The following is a 26,715-nucleotide window of genomic DNA, read 5'->3' as shown; positions in this document are numbered from 1 at the left end:
TGGCATGTGGTGCTGGGGATTGAACCGCGGTCCCTGATGCTTTGCCAAGCTTGTTCTAAGTAGGTGCTTTAGACCACTGAGCCATCTCTCCAGCCCCATCTTTCCTAGTATTTCTAATAACTATTCCTTTCTTGTGTTCTCTCCTCCCCTAAAAATGTTCTCCATTAATTCATTCACTGTTTTAAAATGGTACTTGTTGGGCAGGCCAGATAGCTCAGCAGACTAAAGAGCGTGCTTACGCAGGCTCAGGGACCGGGGTTTGATCCCTGGCCTGCCGTGCCAGCCTCCCCCCGGGGCACGCTGAGATGGTGATTAAGACTGGACATGCTGGCCCAAACCTGTAATCCCAGCGCTTGGAAGGCTGAAAAAGGAGAACCACTATGAGTCTAATCTGTGTGGTGAGACCCTGTAGACCCTGTCCTAAATACATTAAATAAATAAATCAAATGGTACTTGTCCATTCCATTTCTGTCTTTCCCTCTCGTCTTAATTAAAGTTCTACTTTATGGTTACTTGGAGAGAAATCACATCGAGAAATTTCCCACTCTGGAGACTGATGCCATTCTGTGGGATGACTGGAAGCTACACACAAGCAAGAGAATATTCGTCTTTCTTTCAAGAGGTAATTATTATGGAAAGAATAAATTCAACTGAATCAGTCCCCTCTGAATCATTTAACTGAACCCCCACTTAACATTATGAAAGCATATGGTGACCTTTTACTTGGTAAACGTGGTGATTATCCAGTTTTAATTCCTGCAGTATTCCATATGCTTCCAATGAGACATTTTAAAGACATATGCAATTCTAAATAATTAAAAAGACCTCTCTTTTTTTCCAGAATGAATAGTTTTTATTCTGACTAACCACTACATGACACATAATCGAGCTGCAGTGCCAGTTTCTTTCTCTACCTGTGCTCCGTAGGCAAGAAGCCGTTCTGGTATTGTTGAGCTGTAAGTCCAGAGCCCAGCTGCACCTCCTGCGGTCCACAAACGAGGGCGTTATGTAGATGACATCTACACCTCGGCAGAGCCATTAGGAGTTCTACCCATGAACCTATCAACTTAATCAGAACCTACCAACCAAGCAGTATAATTCCAAAGCCAGTCAACAACTTCTGAAGCAGCTAGCCGTTCTTAGGTTGTGGAGATTGGCCTACACTAGCTACATTAACTTTATGGAACCTCTGGATAGCACAAGTGTGAAACTGTTACAGCACATATTGCTTATCAAAGAACTTCTAAAGTACATCTGTTCCACACCAATCCATACTAAAATGAAGCACCAAAATACTGAAGCATGAGGGCCGGCCAAATAGCTCAGTGGATTAAAGCACCTGCAAGAAGATGCAGGGGCCGGGGTGCAATCCCCCGGCCTGCCACACTGGCCCTGTCCCAGGGCGCGCTGAGACGGCAATTGAGACTGGGCGTGGTGCTGCGCACCTGTAATCCAGCTCTTGGGAGGCTGTAAACAGGAGGATCACTACGAGTCCGATCTAGTAGTGAGACCCTGAACACCCTTTAGGCCCTTCCCTAAAGTACAGGGAAAAAAATATATTCAAACATTATTCTTTCTGGGCTATTCACAGGCATACACTGCGGTGCTCTTTTGAATTAATGATTTCACTGAGGGAGAAAATGAAATGCTTACCATCAGGAGATTTTCCTGCCGCCTCTTATCAGACTGCTGCTAACTGTTAACTGGCTTTGGTATCAAGAGAGCAAACACATCCAGCAATTGTGGAAATGCGATTTAGTGCACGTTACTGATGAAAAGCTGGTGGCTTCTCTCCGGCTTCCTTCTCCTCTCCCACTTCTCTCTCTCTGCTTTGCCCTCAAGTGTACGTGACATGGGCTGCACTCTCTGAGCCAAGATGGAAGACGCATCTGTTCAGCAACAAAGCATAATCTTTCTCTCCTTGGTGAAAAAAATCTGTCCGTTATTAAGAACATTTGGTGGGAATGATTAATATGGAAAAAATACAGAGTAACAGTCAAAACTCTAAGTAAATTGTCAAAAGTATCATCTCGTTGCCTTAAGGTAGCCCTGCCCCCCCATACAAGGCACCTCCTTCTCTTTCAATTATATCAACTGTGTAATCTGGCTTCTCAGCAAGCAGGTAGGTAGACAGACAGACAGACAGACAGAAAGACAGTCAGACACACACACACACACACACACACACACACACACTTTATTTTCTTCTCTTTTCTCGGTACCAGGAATTGGACGCCCAGCCTACCTCATGCCCACCAGGCAAGCCCTGTGCCCCTGAGCTACATCCCCAGCTCAAGATATATTTATCAAATTTAGAATGTACGCCAGAAGGTGGCCTTTCCAAGAGAGCGAGAGCCCGCCAAGAAATGTCCCGTCATGCAACTCTCTCGTTCAGTTGATAACACTGATTTCAATGATTTGCACAAGAACAAGTAGCACACCAAAGCCACTAAATGGTCACAAATGTTTCTTCAAGCTTCATATTTAGTATACAGACAGAATTTGCTTTCGATAAAATCTGACAAGCATCTCACTGAAGTAGAAGTTCAGAAGAAAGGGTTTTACGTCTTCAGCTGACTTTGTGCAACTATTTAGTAAATGAATAGTCAAGGGAATAAAAACCTGCAGAAGTAAAAGCTTCTTCTTGGAGCACGTACTTGGAGAAGTAGTTCCCGGTGTAAGGTAGACTTGGAAGGACACCTCTACTAAATGCCACTAGGAAGACAAATGAAGGGAACGTATTATTATTGTCAAGGGTTTTTATTGGTCTTGCTGTTTGACTCTTCAGGCCTCCACTCTTCATGCGGCGTCACACGCTCCTCTAGTGACGTGCATCAGCCCACGTCACGCTCACGTTCGATGCTGCCCATCACACGCTCCTCTAGTGACGTGCATCAGCCCACGTCACGCTCACGTTCGACGCTGCCCATCACACGCTCCTCTAATGACGTGCATCAGCCCACGTCACGCTCACGTTCGACACTGCCCATCACACGCTCCTCTAGTGACGTGCATCGTCACGCTCACGTTCGACGCTGCCCAGCAACTTCTCCTCCCTTCAGAGCCTTCTCGCTTACCACCGACGCCCGCTCACTGGTCTTCCTTGGAAATGGAGTTATGAAAGTGCTCACAAATGACTAGAACGGAAACAAGATTTTTTATAGGTGGTGCATCTTGGAATCCCAGATGCCTTGGAGGCTGAGGCGGGAGGAGCACAAGTTCAAAGCCAGCCGGGGTAACTTAGAGCGTGATCCCAAATGAGATTAAGGGAGGCTCTCTGGGGACGTAGCTCGGGGGAGCACTTGCAGGGCATGTACAAGGCCCTCGGCATTTGACCTCCAAAACACACACAGAAAAGGCCCTGCAGATTCCACGCTCCGCTAGAGGTAACAGCAGTAAGAACGTAGGAAGAAATGTCTTGAACACTTCCTAGGACACAGCCTTTATAAACTGGGGCACTTTTCTTCTTTTCTTTACGGTTTGGTTTTTTTTTTTTTTTTTTTTTCAGCTTTGTAAATTCTTTTGGTTGGAATATAAATATGACGGCTAGACTTCACTCCACCATTGGAGTCTCTGGGCAGAAGTCACATTCCAAGGGTCACTGAACAGCCAGACAGAGGAACAGAGATGCCTGACAATTTTATGAAGCTGAGCAGGATGCCTATACCTGTCTTGATGTCTTCAACATGAATGAGAACTGGTATCCCACCTTCCCCAAGCTATTCTAAACGCATATATTTCATTACTTGCAGTTATACCTAGTTCTAGTTTGTTGTGAATTTGAGAGTAGAATTCAAAATCACTTCTGTGGCCCACAGGTTGCTGCACAGCCCCAGGCGTCCCTCCCCCAGCCCTCCTCCCCTTGTCCTCTTCCCCTCCCCCACCCCTCCCCTCCCCCTTGCCCTCTTCCCCTCCCCCACCCCTCCCCCTCCCACTCCCTGCCTTCTTACTCCGCCCCGCAGGCATCCCTCCACAAGCTCTGTACACTCTTTTCCTCATATGGCAATGTTCTTTCCCAGACAGGTCCATGTCCTCAGTCTAAACTCTGCTTTGACCTTCTCCAGAGAAGTCTTGAACTCACTTTCCTTCTCTCTCTCTCTCTCTCTCTCTCTCTCTCTCTCTCTCTCTCTTCCTTCCTTCATTTTTAGACAGGGTCTCTCTACATAACCCAAACTGACCTCAACGTCACGGCACTTTTCCTGCCTCAGCTTTCCAGGTGCTGGGATTATAGCCATGTGCCAGCACACCTAGCTCATTAGAAGGCAAGTTGCATGAGGCAGGTCCTTCATTTTGTTTAGCTTGCTGTCTCCTAGATGAAAACCATTCCAAGCACAGTTGCAATACATATGACATATACATATGAAATATATGTGTGTATGAACACATACATACATGTTTAAAATTGTAGCATATATAATTTAATTGTACATAAGTATATGCATATATGTATGTATACATTTATATTCAAATGTATGCATGTATGCACAAATTCATGTGTGTATACATATGAGCGTGTGTTCATTTGCACGTTTTATATAATTGTGAACATTGTAAGATATTTACTGATATAATTATGCTGGAATATGGGTAACACTAGTACACATTACACTATCCTTACACTATCATGAAGTACATATCCAAGAGAAAATCTCCAGGATAGAGTATCGACTGATATAACATGGGTCATTTTTTGGATGTTGAATTTAATAAAAATCTGAAGAATCTTCAAATTTCCATTTGGCAAATTATTATGTTGTCAGCTTAATTTTTAATTACAGAAAACAGGAAGAACTTTACTAGCAGTCAACACTGAACTGTCTATTTTTTTTTTTATTTCTAGGAAGAGAATGAAAAGCAAATGCAAAGAGGCCAGCAAGATAGCTCAGTCGACTAAGCACCCGCTTAGGCAAGCACAGGTATACCGGGGTTTGATCCCCAGCACCACATGCCACACCATCCCTGCCCACCAAGCATGCTGAGCTGGCCACTGAGACAGAGCATGGTGGCACACACCTGTAATCCCAGTGGTGGGGAGGCTGAAAACAGAAGGATCACTACGAGTCTGAGCTGCCAAGTGAGACCCTGTACCAAATACATAGCTAAAAAAAAAAAAAAAAGAATTCCTGGTGCTTCTCCCACCTTCATAAAAAAGGCAGGCAGGCACAGAAGGCAGGAAGACACAGGGCATCTGTGGGGGCCTGGGCAGCCCTGCCCCAGCCCCTCCCCACTATTGCCAGTGTTCATTTGAGCTGTGGCTGCTTCTTCCACCATCCAGAAGGCAGGCAGACATGGGGCACCTATGGGGGCCTGGGCAGCCCTGCCCTGCCCTCACCCCACTGTCACCAGACTTCAGCTGAGCTGCAGCTGCCTCTCCCGATGGTAGTGGGAGCCTTGGTGAGCCCTACCCTGCCCTCCTACATCGTGGGAGCCCTGCTCGCCAGCATCCCACACTCTACCATTACTGCTAAGTCTAGGCAAAGATCGGGAGCTTAGAAAATGTCAAAACAAAGGAGCAAAAGGCATCTCAGACCTGCAGCCTAGTCAGGACAAGTCCAAGAGACAAGGTCATAGAAGAGCTTGCAAGGTACATACCTCAAAGTTCTGAGATGATAGCAACTGAAGTAAAGAAACAACTCCATTAGGCTATAGAAGAAATCAGGTCAGAAATAACATCCAAGTTAAAAAAAATGACAATCATGAAGGAATTGCTCAGTGCGTTTGAAGAAGATATAGATTTTAAGAAATACAAGAAAATGAGAAAATGTTGGAAACACTGAATGAACAACACAGGAGAGAACTAGAATTCATGAAACAGAGTCAAACAACTATCCAGGAAATTAAGAGCTCCACTCAAGGCCCAGGGAGACAGCTCAGCAGCATGTGCACCTGCCTGGCAAGTGCAAGGTCCTGAGTTCAATCCCCAATACCAAAAAAATAGTAATAATTTCACTGAAAGCCAGCAAAACCACTTGAAGGAAAATGAAGAGACTTTCAGATATTGAAGATAGCACTGAGGCTAGTGAACATGACTGGGAAGGTCTCTTAAAAATAACAAGGAACCAAGGAATAATGCAACAGCTGCAAGACGCAAAGAAGAATAACATAGACTGATAGGTGTCCATGAAACAGCAGGAGTCACCACAAATGACACAGAAAGACTACTTGCAGAAGTAGTAGCACAGAAATTTTCTTAAGCATGAGAAATGAATCTGAAACACAAATCAACTTGGCCATAATCAAAATAAATCTATACCTAGACACGTAATAGTCCAGATCCCAGAAAGTCAGCAGAAGAACAGAATAGTAAAAGCTGTTAGAGAAAACAGACAATCACCTCTAAAGAGAGGCCCTTCAGGATCATGGCAGATTTCTCAACATAAACCATCAAGTCAAGAACAGCTTGGAGTGAGATATTTCAGGTCCTTGTCTTAGTTACTGTCCTTCTGTTGCTGGGACAAAATACCCGACACCCACAGTGAAGAAAGGAAAGGTTTGTTTAGCTGTCAGTCAGTGGAAGTTTCAGTCCACACTCAGCTAGCTCTAAGGCAGAGCGGCACATGGCAGACAGCAACCATTCATGGCAGCCCCAAGAGCAGAGAGCAAAAAGAGAAACAGCAGCTCAGGCAGCTTAGCTGGCCTCTCCCCGCTCCTCACACTGTAATGCAGAGTGTCTGCCCAGGGCCCTCACACCCATAATCCCAGCATTGGATCATGAACCAGTCACAAACTCCAGAAGCTGCCCCATGACTACGTGAGGCTTTGGGAGTAAAACTAGACACAAACCGTAACAGGGCTGAAAGAAAACAACTTCCAACCCAGAATGACCCAGTTTCACTCTGCAAAACTATCTATCAAATTTAATGTAAGACAAGATACTTCCATGAAAGAAGAAACTGAAGAAATTCATATAACCAAACCAACCCTACAAAGAGTACTGACAGCCTAGGAGGAGACAAAAATTACCACAACTTTGGGAAGAACAGAAAGAAATTACCAAACAGAGCAAGTAATTAAACAGAGGGGGAAAGTAGGGATCCTACAGTAGGAAAATAACATGAAAAAGACAAGCCAGTATGGATCAATTATAACCATTAATGTAAATGGCCTCAATTCACCAATCAAAGGAAAGACTGACAGATTGGGTCAAGAAACAAAATCCAACAATATTCTGTATATAAGAAATACATTTAACTCAAAATCAAATTCACAGACTGAAAGTCAAAGGATGGAAAAGAATACTTTCTGTAACAGGAACCCAGAAAAGAGGAAGGGCAGCTATTCTGGTTGCTGACAATGTCAACTTCAAACCAACCATGATGAAGAGATAAAGAAGGTCACCACATACTTATTAGGGGAAAACTTCAACAGAAAGAGATAACATTCACAAATATGTATGCACACAATGTAGGAGCACCCAACTATATAAGATAAATTTTAACAGACATAAAAAAATCAAATAAGTAATAACAAAATTATAATCTGGAATCTTAACACCCCAGTTGCCAAAAGAGATAGGTTAGCTAGGCAAAAACTCACCAAAGAAATAACAAAACTACACCAAACTTGTGAAGAAATGGACTTAGTAGACCTTTATAGAGTGCTCCACCCAACAGCATCAAAATACACATTCTTCTCAGCTGCACACAGGATGTTCCTCAAAATAGACCCTATGCTACCACACACAGCATGCTTAAGTAAATACGAAGGAATTAAAAATATTTTATGCATATTATCTGACCATAGTGCAATGAAACTAGAAATTATGGAAAAGGAAAGTGAAGGCCAGGGAGATGGTTCAGTGGAATAAGCGTTTCCCTGGCAAGTGCAAGGGCCTGAGTTCAATCCCCGGTTCTGCCAAGAAAAGAAAACTGAAAAACTCCATAAACACATGAAAATTAATTAGCATTCTCCTGAACAATCAATGGGTCACAGATGAAATTAAAGAAGAGCTTAAACAATATTTACAATCAGTAGAAAATGTAGATGCAACTTACCAGAGCATGAGGATGTAATGAAAGCTGTCTTTTTTTTTTCAAATTTTATTTGTGTGTGTGTGTGTGTGTGTGTGTGTGTGTGTGGCCAGCTAAGCCCACCAGGGGGCGGGGCTGGCTGGCATGTGGTGCTGGGGGATTGAACCTCGGTCTCTGTGCTTTGCTAAGCTTGTTCTAAGTAGGCACTTTAGACCACTGAGCCATCTCACCAGCCCCAGAAAGCTGTCTTAAGAGGGAAAATTATAGCAGTAAATTGGTAAGTCAGGAATGAAGAATGAGCACAAATGAACAATCATCTGCTGCAACTCAAGGACCTAGATAAAGAAGGGCAAGTCAAGCCCAAAGAACACAGAAAATTATACAGATCAGAGCAGAAGAAATACAATGGAGATGAAGAAAGCAACACAAAGAATTAACAAATCGGAGAGTATGGTTTTTGAAAGAATAAATAAAATCAATAAAGCCCTAGCAAAATTTATCAAAGAAAGAAAGAAAAAGTTCAAATTCATGCACTGAGGAATGAAAAAGGCGAGATTGCTACAGACCTTATAGAAATTCAGAAGCCCCTCAACACCTGCTTCTACAACCTTTACTCTGGCTCAGCCCCCCGCTTGCGGCCTCCGCCTCCTCGCCTGGCCGCCGCCGCTGCAGCCCCTAGGCCCGGCTGGAGGCTCCCTGCGGGTGACTCGGAGGTGTGGGACGCGTGGGAGCCGGACGCGCACGGCCACGGCGCGTGGAGGAGGCACGGCCCTGCGGCGACGGGGGCTGGGGCGCTCCTTCAGGCTGAGTGCCGCGGGCCGGCGCCTGCGCTACCTGCCCGCTGGGAGCTTCCCCTTTCTCCTGCTACTGCTGCTGCTGCTGCTCTGCATCCAGCTCCGGGGAGGCCAGAAGAAAAAAGAGGCAAGCTAATGAAAAATATCGAATACTGGCTAACTCCTGGCGCCATTCATCTGCTTTTTGTAACAAACTGTTTTTCAGTATGGTGGACTATGATGAGGGAACAGATATTTTTCAGCAGCTCGACATGAACCCTGCTCCTACATTTGTGCATTTACCCCGAAAGGGAGACCCAAGAGAGCTGATACTTTGACCTTCAAAGGATTGGATTTGCAGCTGAACAACTAGCAAAATGGATTGCAGACAGAACGATGTGCATATGCGGGTTTTCAGACCTCCCGACTATTCTGGCACCATTGCTTTGGCCTTGTTAGTGTCACTTTTGGTGGTTTGTTCTACTTAAGGAGGAGCAACTTGGAATTCATCTACAATAAGACTGGGTGGGCCATGGTACCTCTGTGTATTGTCTTTGCTATGACATCTGGCCAGATGTGGAAGCATATCCGTGGACTCCACATGCTCACAAGAACCGACACAACGGACAAGCGAGCTACATTCGTGGGAGCAGCCAGGCTCAGTGCGTGGCAGGATCACACATTATGCTGGTCCTGAATGTAGCTGTCACCATGGGGACGGCTCTTGTAAATGAAGCCGCAACTTCCAAAGGCAATGTTGGAAAAAGACGGACAATTTGCCAAGTGGGATTAGGCTGGTGGTCTTCAATTTTCTACTTTCAATATTTCACTCCAAGTGCCATGGCTATCCCTATAACCTTTTAATTAAATGAAGCCAAGTGGGATTTGGATAAAGTGAATGTTTACCATGAAGATACTGTTCCTGACATACCATTTTGAATTCTTGGTTCTTTGTTGTTGTTGTTGTTGTTGTTGTTGTTGTTCCTTGTGATAAGCTAGTTTATTCTTGTATACATTTTTTAAACTGTGAGTTTTCTTAGTCAATTTAATTTATAGAAATGGATAGTAACATTAAGTAATCCACAAAGGAAACATCAAAATGTTTTTTCAAACATACTATATTCAGTATGCCATAGGATTGGAATAAATGATAACGTAACTGTGAAAAAAATATGAAACCTTTACTCTCACATGATGGAAAATACAGAAAAAAATGAATAGATTCCTAGATACATATAAACTACCAAAGCTGAATTATGAAGATACAAAAATTTTGAATAACCCAGTATCAGTGAAATTGAAAATTTAATTTAAAGAAAGAAAAGAAAAGCCCAGGAACTGATGGATTTACAGATAAATTCCACAAGAAATTTAGATTGAATGCAACTCTTCTCAACCTCTTCACTGAAATTGAAAGGGAAGCAATTCTCTCAAACTCATTCCTGGAGGCAAGTACTATTCTGTTACCAAAACCAGAGAAAGACCCAACCAAAAAAGAGACCAATCGCTCTAATGTACATAGATGTAAAAATCCTCAATAAAATATTAGCAAACAGAATGTGAGAAATCATTAAGAAGATTATACATCATGACCAAGTGGAATATATCCCAGGAACGCAAGAATGGTTCACTAAACATAAATCCATAAATGTAACACACCACATCTGTGGAGCCAGAGACAAAAATTACATGATCACCTCAATAGCTGCAGAAAAAGCTTTTGACAAAGTGCAACACTTGGGAGATAGCTCAGTAGAATAAGCCCTTGCCTGGCAAGTGCAAGGGTCTGAGTTCAATCCCTGGTTCCACAAAAAAAAAAAGTGCAACACTCATTCATAATGAAAATCCTTCAGAAAACTGGAATAGATGGTCTTTATCTCAACCTGACAAAAACCCTCTACAAAAAAAATCAACAGCCAACATTATACTAAGGACAAAAACTGAAAGTTTTCTCTCTAAAATTGATGCATATGTTTTTAACAGGCATTTATTTATTTATTTTATTTTTCATGTTTTGTTTGTTTGTTTGGCAGAACCAGGGATTGAACTCAGGCCCTTGAGCTTGCCAGGCAAGCACTTAATCTACCGAGCCATCTCCCCGGCCCTCTCTCTAAAATTGGAAGGCAATTACGCTCACCACTGTACCACCAACACGGGCCCACTTTAAAACTACAAGCAAGCCAACAAGGTCCACTGTCACTCCTATTCAGTATAGTTTTGGAGAAATTAGCCAGCTCAATTAGACAAGAGAGAGAAATAAAGCAATAATGATTGGAAAGGAAGAAGTGAAATTGCCATTATTCACAGGTGACATGCTACTCTACGTAGAAGACCCCCAAAGCCCCACCAAGAGACTTGGAGATTTAGTGACCAAATTCAGTAGCATAGCAGGATAGAGAGTCAGCACTCAAAAATCAATATTATTTTTGTACAAAAACAACAAACACATCAAGAGAGAAATTAGGAAAGCCATGTCTTCCACAAAAACATCCAAAATAATAAAATACTTAGCAATGAATCTCACCAAAGAAGTAAAAGATTTATACAGTGAAAATTATACTCTGAAAATGAGATTGAAGAGATTTGCAGAAAATGGAAAGATACTCCCTGCTCCTCAATAGGAAGAACGAACATTCTGAAACTGGCCATACTCCCAAAATTGTTACACAGATTCAATGCAACCCCAATTAAAATACCATTAGCATACCTTACAGAACAAGAGAAAACCTTCCTCAATTCATCTGGAACCCGAGGAGACCTAAAATAGCAAAAGCAATCCCGGCAAATAAAGGAAAGACAGGAGGCATCACAAACTATGATTTAAAATTATACTACTACATGGGCTGGGGAGATGGCTCAGTGGCATAAGCTCCTGCCTAGCAAGTGCAAGGTCCTGAGTTTGATTCTTGGTACCACAAAAAAGAAAAAAGAAAGAAAGAAAAGAAAGAAAGAAAGAAAGAAAGAAAGAAAGAAAGAAAGAGAAAGAAAGAAAGAAAGAAAGAAAGAAAGAAAGAAAGAAAGAAAGAAAGAAAGAAAGAAAGAAAGAAAAGAAAAAGAAAAAGAAAGAGGGCCAGCCAAAAGCTCAATGGATTAAAGTGCCTGCAAGTAGGCACAGGGGCTGAGGGTTCGATCCCTGGGGCCGCCGTGCCAGCCCTGCCCCCCCAGGGCAGGCTGAGAAGGTGCCTTGAGATTGGGCATGGGTGGGCACACCTGTAATCCCAGCTCTTGGGAGGCAGTAAACAGGCGGGTCACTATGAGTGTGATCTAGTAGTGCGACTCTAAACACCCTGTAGACCCTGCCCTAAAATATGAGTGGGGGAGGAGAGAGCGAGAGAGACAGAGAGAGAGACAGAGAAACAGAGAGAGACAGAGAGAGAGAGAAAAAAAGAAAAAGAAAACGAAAGAAGCTATACTGCTACAAAGCTACTGTGACAAATCAGCATGGTATTGGCAAAAATCAGACCTGAGAATCAGAGGAACAGACTAGAAGATGCAGACGCAACTACAAACACACTCAGCCTCCTTATCTTTGACAAAGGAGCCAAACGAGTTCACAGGAAGAAACACAGTCTTTTAATAAATGGCACTGGAAAAACTGGTTTTGCACATGCCAAAAGCTAAAATTAGATTCGTGTCTATCACCACGCACAAAACTACAGTCAAAATAGATCAAAGATTTATTTATTTATTTATTTATTATTTATAATAAAACTGAGATGCTGAACTTTCTGGTGGAGAAAGTAGGTAGAAATCTTGAAGACATAGGTGTAGGTAGAGAGTTCGCCAACAAAAATCACACTGCACAGAAAAACACTTCAAAGAATCAGCAATTGGAATCTGATCTTGAAAAGTTTTCACACGTCAAAAGAAATCACCAAAACCAAAACCCAGGAATTGGTAGAATATCATGGCTGACTCTCCCCTAGACAAAGGACTCCAATCTAGAGCATATAAAGAATTAAAAAATATCAGGCCCTTCAAAATCAAATACCCAGTCCAAAAGCAGTCATCTGAGATGACTATGCACTTGCCAGATGAAGAAACACAGACAGCAAGTAAATATGTGAAATAATGTTCACCATCACTGGTCATGCAGAAGAGGCAAAGTAACACAACCGTGAGATTCCATCTTACCCCACATACAATGGATGGCATCAAGAAGTCAACCAAAAATAAGTAAGTCAACAGTAACAAATCCTGAAGGGGTTGTGGTTATAAAGGAACACTTCTCATGGTGCGCATCTGTAATCCCAGCTCTTGGGAGGCTGTAAACAGCTGGATCACTATGAGTCTGATCTAGTAGTGAGACCCCGAGCACCCTGTAGACCCTTCCCTAAAATACAAAAATAAATAAATAAATAAATAATGAAGGAAGGAAGCCTTCTCCACTGTTGGTGGGAGTGCGGACTGGTACAGCCATTATGGAAACCAATGTGTATTCCTCAAAAAGCCACGATTGGAGGTCCCATTCAACCCAGCTATTTCCCTCCTAGGTATTTTTCCAAATGAATGGAAAGCATCATACCACAAGGATTTATTTGCTGCTATGTTTCTGGCAGCACAATTTGTCATAGCCAAATCTTGGCAACAACCCAAACGCCCATCAGCTGAGGAACAGATAAAGGAAGATGCGGTACTTTTATACAATGGAGTAGTATTCATAAATAAATAAATAAATAAAAGATAAACGAGGTTTTTATAGACAAATGAATACAACTAGAGACCATACTGGTAAGTGAAAGAAATCAGACTCACATTGCCAAACATCATGTTGTCTCACATAGTGTAAGAACATGAAAGACTAAATAAAACCTGAAAGGTACAACAGATCCTGTGAAAGGAGAAGAAGGTGCTAAAAGGGAAGGGACAACTTGGATGAGGAAAGGACAAAAGAAAGAAGGGAAAGGAGATGTTCATGTACACATGCAGGATCGCTTGGAGAATTGTACCACTGATTTCTGCTGGTCTATTGAAAGGACCAGTTAACACTTAATTTTTTTTGTTGTTGTTTTTCCAACTTTGCATGTTTATACCTGGTAATCTAAACAACTAATTTGAAGACAATATTAAATAATACATCAACTATTGTCGAATTCCTATTATTTTGTTTGTTGAAATTCTGTATTGTTTCTCATTTCTTTTTCTTTTGCCATTTTGTATTTTCTTTTAAAAAATAATAATAAAATAAAAGAATTCCTTTACATGGTGTTTACAATTCCTAGTTTGTCTTTCAAGACCATACAATTTGGACCTGACTATAAGACAAGCCTAAGGAGCAAACATGGAAGTAAAAAGTTCTTCTCTTAGTCCAGGTACAAGCTAATTCCAGAAAAGCACACAAGGTCAGAATTCTGGCACCTGTGAGTGCCGCGCCTCCTTCCCAGTGTAAGTTCTTGGGCTTGTAGAGGCCGAAGGGGAAGGAAGGGAACCTCATCAGATACTGGGTAATTGTGTAATTGTGACTGTAATTGTGCCCGGTAAAAATGAATTCCACCACATTCTATTACGTATAGTGTAAAAGGAAAGTTGACAGAAAGCGCACATGTAAGTTCTTCTTTATGGTCTCCGTGGTTCAAAGGTTACAAATGTCAAACGTTTTGCTGCAGCCCCAGGAATTTGCAAAGCTTCAGCTGTCTCAGATCATTTGTCCGCAAGTTCTTTTAAGTCAGCCCGAGGTAGGGGCGCTCAGCAACTGCCTTCTAATGACTGTCATTTGGGCTGAGTGTCCAGCCTCAGCTCAAGCCTATGGATAGTGATTGCCCTTCTGAGCCTTACTGTAAGTTAATTGGAACCCACTTAGCCTGCATGCTCAACGACATGGACACAGATTCAAAAAATTAGGGTTCCGGCAAATTGGCATGATTAAAACTGCAAAGTTTGAGTGACAGATGGATTTCCCGAGGTCTAGAGCTACACTAAGAGGCAAGGATTAGACAGCGCCTGCTCTTACCATGAGACGGAGCACCCATCATTTCCTTCTTTACTGGACAAGCTGGGAGGGCTTGAGCTCAACGTATAATTTTACTGTGTGTTGTTAAGATCAGAAAAACATCATTGACCATGGCATGGCATTACTTCCTAACTGTAAAAATAGAAGTTAAAGTTCTAGGGCTGAAATTCAGTTTTCTTTGTTTAGGTTTTGCCCTTACGGGCAGGTCTGCCTTTTTTTTTTTTTTTTAATGTAGTTTAAAACATTAGAAAATTAGCTTCGGGGGCTGGCGAGATGGCTCAGTGGTCTAAAGCACCTACTTGGAACAAGCTTGACAAAGCACAGGGACCGCGGTTCGATCCCCCAGCACCACATGCCAGCCGGCCCCACCCCCTGGTGGGCTGAGCTGGTCACACACACACACACACACACACACATAAATAAATAAATAAATAAATAAATAAATAAATGTTTAAAAAAAAAAAAAAGAAAAGAAAAGAAAATTAGCTTCGGGAGATTGATGTCGGCGCAACGGCCGATGGAAGGTCCGCCGTTATCCTCCCGGCTCTTCGCCGCTCTCTACGGCCGCGTGCAGAGCCATCCACGCGAACTGCCGCAGCCCTGGCCGAGTCCAGACCCGAGACCAGCTAGGCGCGAAGAGGGGGCGGCCAGTGACCTGCACGCACAGGATTGAGGCCTCTCACCCGCAAGGAAAGGGGCGCAGAACCTGATCCCGGTACCCCAAGCCTAGGGACCAGGCCGCAAGGGCTTGTTGCTGACTGTGTGCTAAAGCAGCTGCACACAGGGGTCGTGGAGATGGCTCAGTGGAATAAGCGCTTCCCTGGCAAACGCAAGGCCCTGAGTTCAATCCCCGGTTCCACAAAAAATAATAAATAAATAAATAAATAAATAAATAAATAAATAAAGCAGCTGCACAGACCGAAGCTAAACGAAGTAAGAGGTTGGAGAATTGTAAGAGGTTGTGGACTCCAGGAAAACAAGGGGCAGGGAGCAGCTAGACAAACGGCCCAGAATCTCTAGCCAGTTCGGTCAGAGAAAACCTAAGTCAAAGCCAGTCTGCAGAGAGATGCTGGCATAAGTAGCACCAAAGGCGCCGACTTCAGGGCTGGGAAGATAGCTCAGCAGCATCAGCACCTGCCTGGCAAGCACAAGGTCCTGAGTTCGATTCCAGGAATCAAAAAAAAAAAAAGAAAACACAAATTATAAAGATGTTAATATTATTTTCAAAAACAAAAGAGGAACAAAGTAAATCTCTATTAGTTAAGCCTAAAAACAGGAGGCCTATGAATCGCCTAACAAAGAATTCAAAATAATCATCTTCAAGAGGCTCATGAGTTGCAACTGAAGGGGCCAGGGAGATGGCTCAGTAGAATAAGTGCTTCCCTGGCAAGCGCAAGGCCCTGAGTTCAATCCCCCATTCTGCAAAATAATAATAATAATAATAATAATAATAATAATATGAGTTGAGTTGCAACTGAGCTCAGAGATAACTAAACAGATGCCACAAAATAATACATAAAATAAGCCAAGTATGGTAGCACGTGCCTGTAAGCCCGGCACTGAGGAAGCAGAAACAGGAGGATCAACGCCAGTGGAGACTACCTAGTACAGTACAGACCACTTGAATTACACAGTGAGACCCAAACTCAAATAGCAATAACAATAATAACACACAAAATACAGTGTCAACAAAAAGGAAAACCCGCAATGGCAGAATAGCTGTCAGCAGCAAATTCTGCCACTCTGAGACCCAGAATCCAAATAACTTGGCAGAGAGAAAACGTAGATCTCCAGAAAGTGGGGAAAATTGACAGGAAAATTAGCAGTTCTAGAGAAGGTGGGCAAGTGCCTCACAGAGCAAAGAGAGCAAGCCAGTGCTGAAGCTGGCCTCCGCCCTGCGAAGGGAACCCTCCGCTGTGCACTGGAGTGCAGCGCACGGGGCCAGATGCTCCAGGGCAGCTGTGCTGGGTCCAGGGAACCCCGCGGCCACTGTGGACTGCAAGAGTCATATGTGGTTTTGAGGCGACTCCTTCCACAGGGCAAGCAGCTGCAGGAGAGGGAATCCCTTACAGAGCATGCAGTATTGTCAGAGAATTTAACCATGTGCCATTTCAGGAAGGGGCTAATTATTTAACACTGAGATGCAGAGCCAGGAAACAACTTCAGAGCTCCTGGGGCAGCCTTTCCATAGTGACTGGGTGAGACCCAGCCCTGGGAGAGGCAGAGACAGGGAATGGGCTGGACACAGGCACCCTGAGAAGTCTCGTCTTGGAACCAGAAGGACGTGGGCCTCGCCAACCTTGGGGAGACGCCAGACCCAGCTTTTGGTACACTCAGAAACACAGGGGTCTGAAAACATTGGTGTTAAGTACAAAGGATACCTGGATGAATACCTGGATGCGAAAAATCTTGAAAGAAGACACTGGCAGCTCAAGCAAAACATGGACCTAGGAATTAAAATATGGGCAGTGGCCTGCGAGGGCCAGTCCACTAGCACCCTGCTCATACACCCCTGGCGCAGCCACACCGAGAACCCCCGATGTAGCTGGAGGGACTCAGCAGTCCCACAGAGTCTAGCCTCACAAGATAGATCAGGGTATCCACGTCCGCTGGTCCTATTACCCTTTCTGCAAACCCACAGCCCACTAGCATGAAGGCTGTAACATACCAGAGTGAAAATCAGGGGCCTAAAAGCCTCCCTCCCTGCCTGTTCAATCTCTGACCTAGAAAATAAATGAAAGATCTCTGCCTCCTGCTGGTGTCATTGTTCCAGGACCCGGGTCCCACACAGTGAGGACATTCCCCTGCACACAGTGCTATACCACTGGTCTGACCTGAGCCCACAGCCAGACGCCCACGGTCCTGCACCACTTAAGGAGCAGCCAGAGAACCCCTGACACCTACCACCAGTCCAGAACAGCGGGGCCTGACCAGGAGCTCCAGCCTCAGGTAAGGCTGCCTGATGCACTGGGCTCTATGCGAGGCCACTGAGTGCCAGGTGCCCTGGGTCCAGTGGATCCCCACCCCACACATCGCCAGGGACTGAGGCACGCTCCCTGCCTGGGGACTCTGCCTGGTTCAGGGAGGACTAAAAGGCTGCTAACTCGCCTTGTGGTCTGAATGCCATGAGACAGCACATAGCCCCTTGCCCCCACGGGCCAGCAGCGGCTCCCCACATTCATCCTGGGCACACCTGGGTCTCCTCTAGGCCCTGTACCATGACACAAGCCTCCACCTCATGTCTTGAGCCTGTCTCATGAACACCAGAACATAGAGTGGGTCCCCAGCACTGGTTCCCAACCAGCAAAGTCTACCATGGGAGACTCAGATTCTAAGGCCCAGCACCCACTCTGGCCCAAAACCCCAGCCTGCACACCACAAATGAGATGACAGACTAGCAATCCCAGCCCATGAAGAGGGCCAAGAAGGAATGCAGTTTGTCAGATTAAAGACTGCGGGCCCTGAAAGGGGACATTCTTTTACTCTCTCCCTCCCTTTTTCTTTATTCATTTAACCCAATTTTTATTTATTTGTCTCTTTGCTCCTTTATGGAACTGTCTTTTTTTTCACTATTTTTTCTTTTGGTGGAGGTTGTAGTCTGCCACCCATCTTCCTGTCCCCTCCCATTTCAAGCATTATTTCATTTTATTTGAGTAGGCCCCCTGGTTTTCTTACTTGCTCTCTGTCAACTTGTTCCCTTAGTGTTTTCCCCTTCTTTTCTTTTCCTCTGTTCTATAGCATAGAATGGCCCCACCCCAGCCAGCCTGGCAGCTGCCCAGGGAACCGCTCCTGCTACTTGTGTCTCTTGGGAAGGGCTGGCCACTGCGATGCATGCTGGGAGAAGCCACCAAGGTTAGCCACGCGCTCTCCCTCTGTCCTCCCCTTTCAGCCCCATGAGTACCTCCCTCCCTGGGCTTTTGGGGCCTCATATGTTGGGAATGGTCCCAATCAGTGCCCGTTGTTATAAAATAAATCTGCCTTCAAGTCCTGGGTGTCCTTTTGGTGTATCTGCTTGCTGATGCAAGTTACTCTCCACTTCCTATTTTATATCCTTCCCCAGGTTGGGTCTCTGTGTTGCATTATCTAATGGTACTAATTTCCCTTCCTTCTCTGATAGGGCCTTTTATACCAACCGTAGCGTATTCTTCACATCTTCTTTTTTCCTCGTGCTTCCGTGCCTGTACCATTTACCCGTATAAATTTGTCAGAAGACTGCAGCAGTGCATATGAGGGCAATTACGGCAGTGCTGACGGCATGGAGCTCTTGAACTGGCTTCACAGGCAGCAGACATATGCTGTCTGACGCAGCTGGGTTGCCTTAGGACACAGCTTGGTCACCATCGGTGTGTGGGCTGACAGCGGGCCCAGGGCTGAGCGCTTTGTCTCACTGTGGGCCATATTCTTCCTCCCACAGCACAGTCAGTGTCAGTATCATGCCCAAGACAGTGGACCTGAGCGTGAGGGAGGCGGGTCACATCCCAGGAAAGGCGTAGCACATTCGAGCATGGACAGGGATTCATGCTTGATAAGGTGTTGATCACCCTCACAGGATCTGTCCGGGCAGAATCTCTTTTCAGTGAGGGCTCCAGTGGGTAGCTTTAGTCACTCTGGACGTGTCTACTGGCTTCCTGCCTCCCCCTTTGAGGTCTGCCAGGAGAGCAGGACAGTAGTAATCTAAGGCATTGTGGCCCTCTGCCACATTACTGTTCCACTTTGGACATGCTGGAGGAGCGGGGGACTATTCACCCAAGCATCAGGATCAACCTCAGTGGTGGGGACTTTTGACTTTAACCAGGCGTGGGCCCTATCTAAAACACAGCGGCGTCCTTCAGTACCAAGCAGTCATTTGCCGCCGACAGAGCAGGAGGTGGTGGTGCAGGAGACAGCTGCTGGTGGTATCATGGCTGGCTGGGCAGCCTGGGGCTGATCAGTACAAGGTAGGTCAGACTCTAGTTCTCAGCAGGAGATAAGAGAGCTTTTCTGGCTTGGCTGGGATCTCAGGGCCTCTCAGACAGCCTTGTGGGCTTATCAGATGAGCAGGATGTCCATTTTTTTTTTATGGTTCCAGATGCCTTCAGGGCATTTCTAGTGTGGCTTGAGGATCTGGGCATCAAACCACAGCAATGTGAGCCTGACTGCTGTTTTAAGCAGTCACTTAAAGAACTGTGCTAACGGGCAGGCTCCCATTAGGAGGAGCAGGATGACTTTCTTGTCATGCAGGACATACATGTAGAGCCAGCATGGGGAGGCAAGAAGCCAGCAGACAGAGTGACTAAAGCCACCCACCGGAGCCCCCACTGAAAAGAGATTCTGCCCGGACAGATCCTGTGAGGTTGATCGACACCTTAACTCCTTACGGTGTCAAGTCCAGGTGAGCTGGCCTTTTTTCTCAGGACTTTCCCAGTCAAAGGAGCTCATGGGAGCAACTCACACACAGAGGAAGGCATCTTTTAAATCTAGAATGCTTCAAAAGGAGGTGATGGGGTCGCGGCTTCCGGCGGTTGCGGCGGCCGGGGCGCTAGCAGCTTGAGTCCAAGTCGGGGCCGAGATGCCGCAGTATCAGACCCGGGAGGAGTTCAGCCGCGCGGCCGAGAAGCTCTACCTCGCGGACCCGATGAGGGCACGAGTGGTTCTCAAGTATAGGCACGTTAATGCAAATTTGTGCATTAAAGTAACAGATGATTTAGTTTGTTTGGTGTACAGAACAGATCAAGCTCAAAATGTAAAGAAGATTGAGAAGTTCCACAGTCAGCTGATGCGACTTATGGTAGCCAAGGAGTCCCACAATGTTACCATGGAAACAGACTGACAGTTTGAAATGAAGATTCTTTTGGTCCTGTTTGAAGGAAGTATGCATCTTTTGAAATTGATAAAATATTGGAACAGAAAACACTTTATGTAACTGAGTGAGCTATTCAGAAGCCAAGAGATCATTTTTTGTATTTTCTTTTTAATGTTTACCTTAGAGCTGTGGGACTATAAATGCTTTCATTTAGGGAACCGTTATTTTTTGGAAATTAAACAAGAAAAGCATCTATCTTAGAAACTTTTTGCAGAAACTAGTTGATTTTGTGCAAAATGTATAATTATTTCACTGGTAAATGTGTATCAGTAATTTTAAAATAAAACACTAAGAAAGCCAGTTCTTGCATTTAGTTCATTTGCCTTTAAGAGAAAGTTACATGTAATCATTTTGGTGGATTATTGTATTTCTTTTGGAACATAAGCTTTGCACTTTTAATAGCCAAAAAGTATAAGTGACTAGAATTAAAAAAACTATACAGTATTAACTTGATTTTTTTAATTAAAAAGTATATCTAGTTACTAATAGTGTAGTCTCAATTATGTCTACAAGTAGTAATAGATGTGCTTTACCGTAGGCTTCCCTAATTTAAACTACAATGATGGACTGTGGGTCTGGTTTTTAGTGGTGAAAACAGTAGCAGCCATCTGAATGCATGGGCGGTTACTATGGGGGGCTCAGCCACCCCAGGACAGACACTTGCTGTGCGTTTCCCATCTGTAGTTTCCCAGCAGGACTGCCGAGTATTGTAACCACTAAATGTTAAGAATGACTATCACAACTGTTACATTTATCCTGTATCTGTCACCTGATTTTACTATCCATAGGTAATGGTCACAGGTAGATTCCTCAGAGTAAAATGCAGGCACTACATTGAAAAGATTTTTTGTAATGAATAACGAGCTTGGAAATTGACATTAGCCATGAAAATTTTGACATGTTTCAGGGATCAGTAAATGAAATAGTACACAAATGTTTGTTTTGCTAAAGTTACTAATCTCAGGGCCAGGGAGATGGCTCAGTAGAATAAGCACTTGCCTGGCAAGCTCAGGGGTCTGAGTTCAATCCCCGGTTCTGCCAATAAATAAATAAATAAAGTTAAAAAAAGAAAAAAAGGAGGTTATGGGCTGGGACATGGAGACCTTACCGGGCATGGCATAGTACTGGCAAACATTCACAGAGCGCTAGGTGCTCAGCCAATAACACACCCTGCCCTGCCAAGCTAACCAAGATGACCAAGGCTTGGGGCAAAGCCAAAGGATTATAGCCATCCATGCAATTAGGAATGGAAATGGTGAAATCGCAACATATGCTGCCAAAATCTAGATTATTAGGAAATACCGTGAGAACCTGAACTGTAACAAAATAAAGGATTCAGAACTGGGTCGATTCCTAGATACGTAAGAACTACCAAACCTGAACCAAAAAGACACCAAAGCCCTGGAAAATCCAATATAAAGCAATAAATCTACCAACTATGAGAAGTCTAGGTCCTCATGGATTCACTGCCAAATTCATCAAGAACTTCAGGGAAAACCTAATGTCACTATTCCTTAAACTCTTTAATGAAATTATAAAGTCAATCTTGGAAGACAGCATTACTAATGTATATAGGTGCAAAAATCCTCAACAGGATACTGACAAACAGAATGGCACAAGTCACCAAAGATCCCACGTCATGAGCAGGTAGGACTGTCCTCAGGATGCCAGGATTGTTTAATATATATCATGAATGTAATCATCACATGAGCAAAACCAAAGACAAAAATAACCATGTGATTATCTCAGTTGAAGCTGAGAAAGCCTTTGACAAAATCCAATACCCATTTTTTATTTTTTAAAAAAATCCTGAAGAGGGCCAGCCTGATAGCTCAGTGGACCACAGTGCCTGCTTAGGCAGAGTGCAGTGGCCAGGGTTCAATTCCCAGCTTGCCATGCCGGCCCCGCCCACAGGGCACACTGAGATGGTGATTGAGACTGGGTGTGGTGGTGCACACCTATAATCCCAGCACTTGGGAGGCGGAAAACAGGAGAATCATTACGAGTCCAATCTACGTAGGGAGACCCTGAACACCCTGTAGACCATGTAGACTCTGTCCTAAATACAGAAGAAAAAAAAGTCCTGAAGAATAGACCTCTAGGCTGGAGAGACAGCTCAACAGCATAAACACCTGCCTGGCAAATGCAAGGTCTTGAGCTCAATCTCTGTTACCAAAAAAGAAAAAATTGGAAAAAAAAAAAGACATCTAGAAGGACCTTTATTTCAATTTGATAAAATTGATTTACAATAACCCAGTGGTCAACATCATATAAAATAGAGAAAAGTGCAAATCTTTCCCTCTAAAATCTGAAATAAGACAAGGAATGTCTGCCTCACCACTCCTGTTCAGTATCATAATCAAACCTTTTGCCAGAGCAATCACACAAGAGAATGAAAATGGATATAAAGGAAAGGAAAACGTCAGATTACTATCATTTGCAGATATGATCACCTACATAGATGACTCCCCCACATTCCATCACAAGGCTTCTGGAATTAATAACTAAATTCAGTAGCATAGCATGACACAAAGTTAACAAACAAAAAACAATAACATATTCATTTTATAAATAAACGCAATAAACTTATAGAGAAAGAAATTAGAGAAGCAATAAGTTTTACAAACACAGTAAAAAAGTTAAATATTTAGCAATTAATCTAACAAAGACAATGAAAGACCTCTACACCAAGAACTACAATACTCTAAAAAAGGAGATTGGTAATATCAAAAAATGGAAATAGGCTCCCTGCTTAGGTACAGGCAGAACCAATACAGTCAAAAAGCCTGTACTTCCAAAACTGCTCTACAGACTGTGGTGGGTTGACAACTGATGGCCAACTTGTAACCCCCAACTGAACTGAGCGAGAGTGGCGCGGGCGTGGGGGACCCACACGGGATTGCTGCTGGCAGAGAGAGAGCTAGAAGGGCTGGGAAGACCGGAGGCTGCGAGGGCTGTCAGCGAAGCGACTGCAGGCTCGGGGGAGCCGGCGGCAGCCGCTGCTTCTCCTGGAGGAGCCTGTCTCGTTGCCTTCCTGACGAGTGCGGCTGTTTTCATCTCTGAAGCGTCTCAGGACCTGTCGAGCTGAGACGGCTACAGTTCACTTGGGGAGAGCATCGCTTCTTGGCTCCAGAGAGGAAGACGGCGCGCTGCTCGGCCTCCTGAAGCTTGTCACGGTGCCTTTCCTGACGGGAACTTGGCTGTCCCCACTGTCAGAGGAGCTCGGGGCCCGGCTGTCCCCACTGTCAGAGGAGCTCGGGGCCTGGCTGTCCTCTGTCAGAGGAGCTCGGGGCCTGGCTGCTGCTGGGACCACCGCAGCTCTTTTCAGGAGAGCGCTGGAGCTCACCTTGAGCACCGCTTCCCGGCTCCAGCGTGGACCCCACAGCTGCTGGCATGGACCCTTCATCCCTCTGGCGCAGACTTCCGAGCTTCCGCTCCTGGCCCTGGGCCTTCCCAGCACAGATCCACGAAACCGGCCTGCGAGAGACATTGTCGTGGGCGCTTGGCCTGCAGTCGGCCTGCAGGAGGCACCGTTACGAGCTCCAGGTCTCCTCCTGGACTCACGCAGGACATTATCACGGGATCCAGGCCCTCAGCTGGATTCTCCAGTCTCTGGTTGTGTGGACCGATGCCCAGCTCTCTCTTTGTACGTGATGCTTTGGGAGACGATCATAAAATAAGAGAATAATTATGCGTCCCGTACTGTACTGCTCCCCTGTGCAAAGCCCCAGACTCTAACACAGACGTAATGCAGTCCCAATCAGAATAGCAGCAGCATTCCTCACAAAATGAGAGAAAATCCTAAAATTCATAAGGAGCCAGAAGAGACCTAGCATAGCCAAAGCGATTCTGCATAACAAGAGCCAAGCAGAAAGCCTCGTACTCCTGCACTTTGCTCCAGAACTACAGTAATGAAAACACAATGCTATTCGTGGAAAAAAAAAAAAAAAAAAAAAGCAGATCCATAGACGAGAACGGAGACTGCAAAAACAGCTCCAGCTACGTTCGTGTACCTAATCTTTGACAAAGGGACCAAAAACATTCCGGAGGAAAGAGTCCTTAACAAGTGGCGCTGGGAAAACTGACCGCCAAATGCATCAAAGATGTAAATGGGGAAACAGAAAGGTTTAATCTGATGGAAGATAAAGGTAAAATTCTTGCAGGCGTTGGCACTGATAAGGATGCTCTGCTCAGAGCCCCGGTTGCCTAAGAAGTATCAAGAATCAACAAGTGGGATTCCATCTCACCCCAGAAAGAGCAGCTACCATCAGTAAGTCATGTAATAACAAGTGTGCTGCAGCTTCAGGGCGAAGAAGTCCTTCTACATCGTTAGTGGGAGTGTAAACTGGTGCAACAAGAAAAGGAACCAAGATGAAAATATGATCAAAAATACCATGAGATGGGCCGGCAAGACAGCTCAGCGGCCAGAGCGCCTGCTTTGGCAAGCACAGGGACCAGGGTTTGACTCCTGGTCCTGCATGATGCATCGCGTCCCTCCTGGGGGTGGGGAGGCTGAGCCAGCTCCTGAGTCCAGGCGTGGTGACACACGCCTGTAATCCCAGTGCTGGGGAGGCTGAAAACAGGAGGATCATTACGAGTCCAAGCTGTGAAGTGAGACCCTGTGCCAAATACACAAATAAATAAATAAACGAGATGCCCAGGAAGATGACAGAATGGTGAGGAATAGAGAAATGACCTCTCCAAGATTCAGTGTCCAGACTGGAATATAGCAAGAAGAGGAAGAGGAGGAAGAGGAAAGCGGGGGCCTGGGAGGAAGGATCTGAAGCGAGAATCGAAGCCTAGGTAATGTTAAGGAGGACAACCTCAGTGAAGAATGGGGCTGGCAAACTGTGTCGCAGAGCACTGACTCACAGCAAGGGACAGGCAGCTCCAACCTGGGACATGTGGTGACCACTGATGACCCCAGAGGCTTCCACGGAGCAATGGACCAGTGGAATGGAGCAGTGGACACAGCAGACTGCAGGGGCTGGCCAGCCATTCGGGTTCAGACGTCCCCCACAACCCGGCGCATGGCCAGTAACATCAACCCTGGCAGCTGTGGGCTGGCTCCATCAAGTGGCTACTGGTTTCACCTCACCCATGCCAGGGTGAGGTGGAACCGACTTCAAGTCAGCAGGATGCTAAGGAGCCGAGTTCAGGCCAGCAGGAGATACTCAGACCACTGCAGGCTGAGTGAGTCCGGCGCCAGCCAATGGCGCAGGATTGCTGGGCCATCCACTGCCCACCATGGGTCACCCCAGCCACGGTGAATCTGCCTGGGTCGGTCTGGGTCTGCCTGCTTTGTCTATCAGCAACAGGCCCTGAGTGGACATTTATTTTTATTTTTCTCTTTCCTTGTGTTTGTTTTCCTTTTTTTTTTTTTTTTTTTATTGTTTATATTTGTTTTTACAAGTGTAAACTTTGCTTCTAGTTTTTGTATAGTTATTCTGTCCTGTTCTTTCTTTTTTCTTTTCTTTCTTTTTGTATATTAGGGAAGGGTCTACAGGGTATTCAGGGTCTCACTACTAGATCAGACTCATAGTAATCCACCTGATTACAGCCTGCCAAGAGCTGGGATTGCAGGCATGCACCACTACGCCCAGTCTCAATCACCATCTCAGCACACTGGGGGGGGGGGCTGCTGGCAAGGCAGGCCTGGGGATTGAATCTCTGGACCCTGCGCCTGCTTGCAGGACCTTTAATCTGCTGAACTATTTGGCCAGCCTTCTTATTTTTATTTGTTCCTTTTTTCTTTCCCTCCTCTCTTCTTCACCAATTTTCCAAAATTCGCATAATCTTTTGTCCTTTAGCCTTACTTCTTTTTTATTTTATGTATTTGGTACAGGGTCTTGCTACACACTTTAGACTCGTAGTGATCCTCTTGTATCAGTTTCCCCAGAACTGGTATCACAGGTGCGCGCTACCACACCTGGCCTCATTGTCCAGCTCAGCACCCCTGAGGGTCAGGGCCAGCACAGCATGTGGTAACAAGGATCAAACCTGGGTCCTTAAGCTTGTCGGGCAGGCACTTAGACCACTGAGCTATCTCCTCAGCCTCCAACCTTACTTCTAATCTCTTCCACTATTTCTTTTTCTTCTTCTTCTTCTTCTTCTTCTTCTTCTTCTTCTTCTTCTTCTTCTTCTTCTTCTTCTTCTTCTTCTTCTTCTTCTTCTTCTTCT

General features: G+C 44.9%; 2 pseudogenes; both read left to right on the top strand.

The window, feature by feature from the left end:
- Positions 1 to 8,890: 8,890 nt before the first annotated feature.
- Positions 8,891 to 9,824, top strand: LOC101577550 (annotated as a pseudogene).
- A 10,397-nt stretch (positions 9,825 to 20,221) lies between these two features.
- Positions 20,222 to 21,230, top strand: LOC111813966 (annotated as a pseudogene).
- The last annotated feature ends 5,485 nt before the right edge of the window (positions 21,231 to 26,715 follow it).

The sequence above is a fragment of the Octodon degus genome, unplaced genomic scaffold (assembly GCF_000260255.1).
Source record: "Octodon degus isolate 3935 unplaced genomic scaffold, OctDeg1.0 scaffold00248, whole genome shotgun sequence".
Classification (NCBI taxonomy): domain Eukaryota; kingdom Metazoa; phylum Chordata; class Mammalia; order Rodentia; family Octodontidae; genus Octodon; species Octodon degus.
This window is presented reverse-complemented; position numbering and strand designations above follow the sequence as displayed.